The following is an 8,888-nucleotide window of genomic DNA, read 5'->3' on the forward strand; positions in this document are numbered from 1 at the left end:
TGAGTGACACGCTAAGGATTATACCTAGGGTCCGCTAGGACATCCATGTGCTCGCTCCATGATGTGGTTTCTGCGGTTACAGTCATGGACGCAGCCATGACAGTCTGTTTTCACCTGATTAACCCTTTACCCAATGGTAGCGTTGGTTGCGGTCAGCTGACAGTGTCCTCCAATGGACTGCTACCTTAGGGTATATAACTGGGCTCTGGACAACAGGAAGTTGCCTGTACAACGTCGTTTCTTCCAGTGTTAACTTCCTGTTGCAGTGTTCCAGGTTCCAAGCTCCGTTCCTTGTAGTGACTTGTTCCTAGTGTTTTCCACGGTGTGTGTACTAAGAACGTCTTCTGAGTACAATCTATTAAGAGTTATCTTCTGTGCTAGCTCTGTGGCTGATTCCTCAGTGTGTGTGATGTGAGTTCATCATTCAAGTACCATCTCGTGATACCATTCTCCTGTGCTGCGTCTGAGGCCACAGTGTGTGTATTTAATATATAATTCAAGTACCATCTCGTGATACCATTCTCCTGTGTCAGTGCTGCGTCTAAAGCCACAGTGTGTGTACTTAGCACATCATCCAAGTACCCGCTCATTATACCATCTCCTGTGCCAGCATTGCGACTGAAACCACTAAGTGTATTCTGTGTACATCACTTCAGTACAATCCTCCAAAATCTTTCTCCTGTGCTTGCTCTGTGGTAGTGTTTTTCCATTTTTTCTCACTTGTGCCCCGGATACCTGACCAAAGGGGCACAACCTGCCTACTGGGTGCAGCTTAAGCCCATATCCCGCTTGGAGGGGTCACTGGTGAACACCTCCCAGTAGGTTAGACTCCGCACCTTTGCTCAGGTCTCGCCAACTGGTGGATGAGGAAGACAATAATCGAAGCCCTTCACCTCCTGTTCCCATCTCAACCTTGATCCACGTCTTCTAATCTCGTGGCGGAGAATCATCTTAGCCAGAGCGAGACAGTTTGTACAGGCCCTATGGAAGCCGTTGGATCGCAGGGTGCAGGGGTGTTGCAAATTATCACATCGAGAATCAGGTGGCTCAATATCTCCAGGAACTCTCCGGTCAATTACTCACCATTCAATCAACACAGGCCAATATACTTCCTACCCCTTCTGGATCTGCTCCTGTAAACCCTCCTGTAACTCCAAAATGTCATCTGCAGTTGGCCTCTCCTGAGCATTTTGATGGAAACCCCAGATGATGCCGGAGCTTCATCAGTCAGTGCGAGATACAGTTTGAGTGTCTACCCCAGAACTTTCCCACTCCGAGGTCAAAAGTGGTGTACATTATTTCTCTACTATCTGGGACTGCCTTGGACTGGGTCTCTCCATTATGGTAGCGAGCTGATCCTCTCGTCTCTAGCTATGAAAATTGAATTTGCTCTTTCAAGAGAATTTTCGATGAGCCAGGCCAGACTGCCTCAGCTTCCTCTTTTCTCCTTCGACAAGGGACACGTACAATGGGGCAGTATGTGGTTCAATTCCAGACAATTGTTTCTGAATTAAAATGGAATGATTAGGCACTTAAAGCAGCATTTTTTCATGGATTATCTGAAAGAATGAAGGCTAAATTGGCCTCTCGAGATGTTCCTGATTCTTTATCAGAAGTGATATCATTATGTATCAAGATAGACTTGCGCAACAGAGAATGGCAGGTTAGTAAAGGGCGTGAAGATCATTTCAAGAATCGATTTCTGCCAGCTGTACGTTCTTCTCCTGCACCAGCTAAAGAAGAACCTATGCAGATTAACAGGTCTCTGTTAACTTTGGCTGAATGGACCCGCCGATTCTAGATCAAGCTTTGCCTCTACTGTGCAAGACCTGATCATATTCTTAAACTTTGTCCTCTCCTCTCAGGAAACGGGAGATCCTAACTGGCTCTGGGAGTGTCCGATTGGGGGTGTTAACCAAGTTTTCCTATTTGATGGATAGTCTTCTACCTGTGTCCATTTGTTTCAAGACTCTGACAAAAAATATTAAAAAATAAACAAATGTAGTGCTTGTATAACAAAGATACAAACAATTTAATAACAATGTTAATCAATAAAAACAATACGTATGTAACAATGTAAGCGTACACTGCAATTCCTCAGGGATGGAGGTGAATTGGAGATAGGTATCTCTCTGAATGATTAATGAATATAAGTAAATGTCACTCAAAAAAGTCCAATGATATCCACTGATAAATGAGAACTGATGAGTGTGTATACACCAAACAGCAGGCTAACTGAATATATCTCCAAAAGGCTAATTGAGTAAGAGCTGTAGAATGGAATGGATAAGCGGCTCACCTTTGCCTGAAAATGTGTCCAACCTTCAGTAAGTACACACAGTCCGTGTACGTATGCCCCGGTTATCTATACAGGGATCAGTCTCTGACGTGAGGACATGCGCTGTAAGCACTCGGTCCATGCACGCTGACCACGGCTGCTGTGGATAGAGCTAATAGTCATGGCCGCTGACAGTGCATGCGGGGGCCCAGCTTGGAAGGTGGATGGAAAAATCACCACTGTGAGTACTCAGCCTGTGAGCAGGAAGCTCGTCCAGCCGCCGGTGGAGCTTGTATGAATACAGCTGCTGTTGTTTAGGCTTGGTGCCAGCGTGGTCTCAGAAAACCTCCTCTCGGCTGGGGCTCTCCAAGTCAGGAATGGACAACAAATAGGCAGGTGTATAAAACAGCAGTGTACAGCCCATAAAGCCTTAACGCGTTTCTCCGGGACAGCACTCCCGGTTTCCTCAGATGGTGGGCTCAGCCAGTTTTCACCAGTGTCTTCCTCGTGTTATTCCAGTATGAACCCAACAAGTCTCTACTGAATCCTCCTCGAAGCTTTCTAAGTCTGACCAATTAAGTTCTAAACCAGATTCTCGTCTACCCAAACCATATCAAGATTTTGCTTAAGTTTTTTGTGAACAAGCTGCGGACAAATTGCCTTCCCATCGCCCTTGGGATTGTGGCATCAATCTTATCCCTGGGAAAAGTGCCACCTCGTGGCCATATCTATCCTCTGTCGGTTCCAGAAACAGCGGCTATGTCAGACTACATAAAAGAATACCTAGCCAAGGGTTTTATAAGACCATTTTCCTCTCCTGCTGGGGCCAGATTTTTCTTTGTCGAGAAAAAAGATGGAGATCTCAGACCCTGCATAGACTACCGTGGGCTGAATCAAATTACCGTAAAGAATAGGTATCCTTTGCCACTTACTCTGAGCTTTATGACAAGGTTCGTGGAGCGTCCATTTTCACTAAATTGGATCTCCGGGGAATACTTGGTGATGCATTTCGGCTTGTGTAATGCGCCAGCAGTCTTTCAAAGTTAAGTCAACTAAATCTTTGGAGATGTCCTTTACAAATTCATTGTAGTTTATCTAGACAGCATTTACATTTTTTCAGAGAACCTGCAATCTCATCGCCTTCATGTCAGAGAGGTCCTGTCTCTTCTTCGAAGTCATCATCTCTATCGGAAAAATTCTAAATGCCTTTTTGAACCATTGGAACTCCGTGCCATTTTTGGGGCACATTATATCAGGGAATTCTCTTCAAATGCATTCAGACAAGCTAAGAGCCATCCAAGATTGTCCCCAACCGCACTCCTTGAAAGCCATTCAACAATTTATTGGTTTCTCTAATTATTATAGGAGGTTAATTTAAACTTTTCTACGATTGTTGCTCCCATCATGGCTCTCACCACTAAGGGTGTGTCACAATCCGGTGAAAGTGATCCTCTGTGGAGGACGGTGAGCCGGGGGGTTCAGGTGTCTATCGGAGTGACTGAGGCTAGGTCTCCTATTTGCAGCCGAACCCAGGTTTGGCTAGACCTGCCCAGAGGCGCGGAGTCTAACTCACTTGGTGGTTTTCTCCAGTGACCCCTCCAATTGGGATTTGGTTTTCCGCTGCACCAAGTGAGCAGGTCGCGGCCCTCTGGACAGGTACCTGGGAATGGCAGAAGACCGGAAATTATATTAAGTTATTGCTAGAACACTGGAGATACACTGGAACACAATTAGAAATCCTGATTACCGGCTTGCATGAGATTACTGAGAAAGTACTGAGAATCACTAAGAAATCCAGGAGCTGACTAGCTCAGCAGCTCAGGGAGATGTGGACACAGGCAGGTACTGGAGTTTGCTAAATATGCAGGAAAGCACAAACATATACTGGGGATTGCACATACAAGAGTAGAGTGGACTCAAGGAATATATTGGGAATGCTAGAAATGTGGTACTGGACAAAGGCCAAATACTGGGAGAGTTAGAAATGCTGGTACTGGACAAAATACTGGGAATAATTATATATGCAGGTGCAGATTGCACAGACAAGACGTATAGAGAAGATAGGCATACACTGGGAGAGTGCTAACTGCAAGTGCAGATTTGCACTGACAAGACAGAGCAGATTGACACAGACATGTGCTGGGAGGACCAGCTGTGAGCTAATTAATACCAGCAGGTAATCTGACACTTCAGTGATACAGGGTAATAGCCACAGGAAAGCTGCAATAGAATTAGCAGCACATATACAAAGACACACAGGGAAGGGACATGAAACACTGAAGTACTTGTGAGAAAGCTAAAGTCTCAGAGTAAGATTTAGCATGGAAGCTAATACAGGAAACTGGGAAACTGTGAGGAGGCTGAAGCAACAGTGGGAGTAACACAGGCACTTGGAATAACGAAGTTGAACAGCAACTTCCTGGAGTTCTGGAGGTGGATTTATACCCAGGGGTAGCAGATTACTGGAGCACAGCATCAGCTGACTGAAATCATGCTAACATAGGTTAGGAGTACTGTCACATGAGAGAAACTGTCATGGCGGCGCCCATGATGGGAACTCCGATCCCCAGCACACACAGCAGACCATGGAAGCTCGCAAAAAGCACCTAAGGCAGAATACTCAGCCCCACATCCATCACTGCACCAGACGTCTGACCGCAAGGAAGTTAGGGGAAGCCGGCAAGGAGCTGAGAGAGGCCGATCCTAGGCTGAACCCTGACAGGGTGCTAACCCATCCCGTTGGCCTCCTGCAGCAGTGTTGGCTTTCCAAGCTCTCAAAACAGCTTTTTCTACTGCTCCAATTCTTTGTCAACCACAACTAGAAATACCTTTCACGTTAGAAGTCGATGCCTCTTTGGTAGGAGTGGGAGCTGTACTGTCTCAAGTGGCTGAAGATGGAAAGAATTATCCTTGTGGTTTATTTTCTCGCAAATTCTCTCCAGCAGAAAATAATTATGCCATAGGGGATCAAGAATTGCTGGCTATGAGATTGGCACTAGAGGAGTGGAGACACCTTTTGGAAGGCGCTAAATTTCCTATTACAATCATCATGGATCACAAGAATCTTCTTTATCTCAAGACAGCTAATCGTTTGAATGCCAGACAGGCTCGCTGATCTCTTTTCTTTTCCAGGTTTGATTTCAAAGTACAATTTCGGCCTGGCATACAAATTAAATAGGCTGATGCTCTCTCCTGGTCCTTTTTGCCTACACAGGAAGAAGAAGAACAACAATCTCAAGTTCATCCTATATTAGATCCTGTTTTCGCTTACACCCAGTTGCTTCCTCCTCCTCCTCCTCCTCCTGGCAAGACCTTTGTGGCACCTCAGTTGCATAAGAACCTATTAACTTGGCTCATGCCTTCTTGTATGCTGGTCACTCAGGCATTCTCATTACGTTTAAGTTTTTACAGCGCTCCTACTGGTGGCCCACTATGAAAGAAAATGTCCGGGATTTTATTGTCTCCTGTGCCAAGTGTACCCAGCATAAATCCAATCGCAATAAAGTGGTTGGCCCTTTGCGTATTCCTGATGTTCCTTGGACTCACCTGTCGATGGATTTTATCTCTGACTTACCACCCTCCAAGGGACATAATACCATCTCGGTGGTAGTGGACAGAATCTCGAAAATGGACCATTTTATTCCCTTGGTGGGACTTCCACAGTTGGCCAAAATGTTTATTCATGACATCTTCTGTCTTCATGGACTACTCAAAGAGATGGTGTCGGACTGAGGTGTGCAATTTGTGGCCAAATTCTGGAGGGCTTTATGTGCCTCTTGTGGATTTAAACTGACGTTTTCCTCCACCTATCACCTGCAGACAAATGGCCAAACAGAGGTTTTATCAGGAATTGGAGACATTTCTGAGACTTTTTGTTTCTTCTTCTCAAGATGACTTACGATTTATTGCCGGGGGCAGAGTTTGCAAAAAATGTAGTAGCCTTTGAAGAAGAGTGGTAACTGAAATTGTGGGCAGTTTATGGAAGACATCCGCATGTTCCAGATTTCCAAGATTTACCTCCAATGGAAGTGCCTGCTGTCACTAATCTTGTGAAATCATTGTTTAATACTTGGAAAAACATTCACTCCTCTTTGAAAAAAGCTTCTAGTAATTACAAAAAGTTTGCAGATTCAAAACGTCTGGCCGCTCGTCTTCTGAAGATTGGAGATAGGGTGTGGCTGTCAACTAAGAGCATTTGATTAAAAGGTTCCAAGCATGAAAATTGCTCCACACTTCATTGGACCGTATCATATTCTTAAAATCATAAATCCAGTGGTGTATAAACTAGAGCTACCTCCTCAATTGAAGATTTCCAATGCATTTCATGTTTCTCTTCTACGACCATGAATCCTTAATCAATTTCAGCGTTCTCCACCTAAGACTCCTCAAGTACAGACTCAATTGGGAGTTGAATTTGAAGTTGAAAAGATCCTTGACTCTCAACACCGATTGAATCATCTTCAGTATCTCATTGACTGAAAGGGGTACAGACCTGAAGAACGAGTATGGATCAAGGCGTCTGATGTCCATGCTCCACATCTGGTTCGAGCATTTCATGAGAAGTTTCCTGATAAGCCTTGTGGGTGTCCGGAGTCCACCCTGAAAGGGGGGGGGGGGGTACTGTCAGGTTATGGCCTAGGATCGGCCGTTACCTCAGCACCGGCTCACCCTAATCTCTAGAGTGGTCAGATGCCAGGTGCGGTGGCGAGTGACGCGCTGAGGATTATACCTGGGGTCCGCTAGGTCATCCATGTGCTCGCTCCATAATGTGGTTTCTGTGGTTACCATCATGGATGCAGCCATGACAGTCTGTTTTCAACTGACTAACCCTTTACCCAATGGTAGCATTGGTTGTGGTCAGCTGACAGTGTCCTCCAATGTACTGCTACCTTTAGGGTATCTAACCGGGCTCTGGACAACAGGAAGTTGCCTGTACAACGTTGTTTCTTCAATTTGCTGTTGCAGCGTTCCAGGTTCCAAGCTCCGTTCCTTCTACTGACTTGTTCCTAGTGTTTTCCACGGTGTGTGTACTCAGAACGTCTTCTGAGTACAGTCTATTACGAGTCATCTTCTGTGCTAGCTCCGCGGCTGAATCCTCAGTGTGTATGATGTGAGTTCATCATTCAAGTACCATCTCATGATACCATTCTCCTGTGCTGCGTCTGAGGCCACAGTGTGTGTACTTTATATAATTCAAGTACCATCTCGTGATACCATTCTCCTGTGTCAGTGCTGCTTCTAAAGCCTCAATGTGTGTACTGAGTTAATCATTCAAGTACCATCTCGTGATACCATACTCCTGTATCAGTGTTGCGTCTAAAGCCACCATGTATTTACTTAGTACATCATCAAAGTACCCACTCATTATACCATCTCCTGTGCCAGCATTGCGATTGAAACCGCTGAGTGTGTTCTCTGTACATCACTTCAGTACAATCCTCCAATATCTTTCTCCTGTGCTTGCCCTGTGGTAGTGTTCTTCCATTTTATCCCACTTGTGTCAGATACCGGACCAAAGGGCCACGACGGGCCTACTGGGTGCAGCTTAAGCCCAAATCCCGCTTGGAGGGGTCACTGGTGTACACATCCCAGTAGGTTAGACTCCGCGCCTTTGATCAGGTCTCGACAACATCCGGTACTGGTGGATGAGGAAGACACTAATCCAGGCCCCTCGCCTCCTGTTCCCTTCTCAACCTGGGTCCACGTCTTCTAATCTCGTCGCAGAGAACCATCTTAGCCAGAGCATGACACCAACTCGGGGCTGCAGCTTGTATGCCAGTTGCAGCTAAGCCCAAACCTCCTTGTGGGAGGTCCCTGTTGAATACCGCTGGTACATTAGATTCCATGCCCTTGATACTGGCTGTACCAAACTTAAAATAAATCCATTTATCTATGTAAATCGTGACACAGCTTGTTTTTTTCTCTCTTCTATGCAGTTTTCTTGGGTTAGAGCTGGCAGACAAGGGCTCTCCAGTATGGCACACTGGCATGATATCTTTTTTAAGGATATTGGAATAGTTTCCTTATAAGTTCTGCACTGCATTTCTTAATACTGTATGCAAAACCATTTAGTTTCACTCATGTTACTAAAACACTGATTACACTGAGAAGTTAGGTATGAACCTATTAATGATGGCTCATTATAGCTGGTTGGCTTATGTACATATTTGTAACTCTGTAGTACAGAAATTCTCTGTTATGTAACAGAGGCATTATTAATTGGCCATTTATTGTGTGAGGCTTATTCATTGTACCTAGAATTGGTAAAAAAAAAAAAAAAAAAAAGGGGAATTAAATTAATATGTGGGTGTTTTGCAGCTGTCAGGTCGCGAATTGCCCCCAAGCCATACTTAACGCAGATTTCTGCATGCACCTCATGAGGGTGCAAGCAGAAATCCCCGCGATAAGTGCAGCCTCAGGGCTGGTCATGGAAAGTAACTGATTAGCTTTTGAGCACTTAGTTAAATTCCTGCAAATTTATTGAAACGTCCCCAAAGAAACCTTGTTTTTTATATTGAGTTTTATCATGAGGCAGAACCTTAATAATTACTGATAAACATTGTGAAATATATGTAAAACCAGAATACATCAATTCAAATCGTTAGTGAAA

This window comes from Taudactylus pleione, unplaced genomic scaffold (genome assembly GCF_031769625.1).
Source record: "Taudactylus pleione unplaced genomic scaffold, aTauple2 ptg000479l, whole genome shotgun sequence".
NCBI lineage: Eukaryota > Metazoa > Chordata > Amphibia > Anura > Myobatrachidae > Taudactylus > Taudactylus pleione.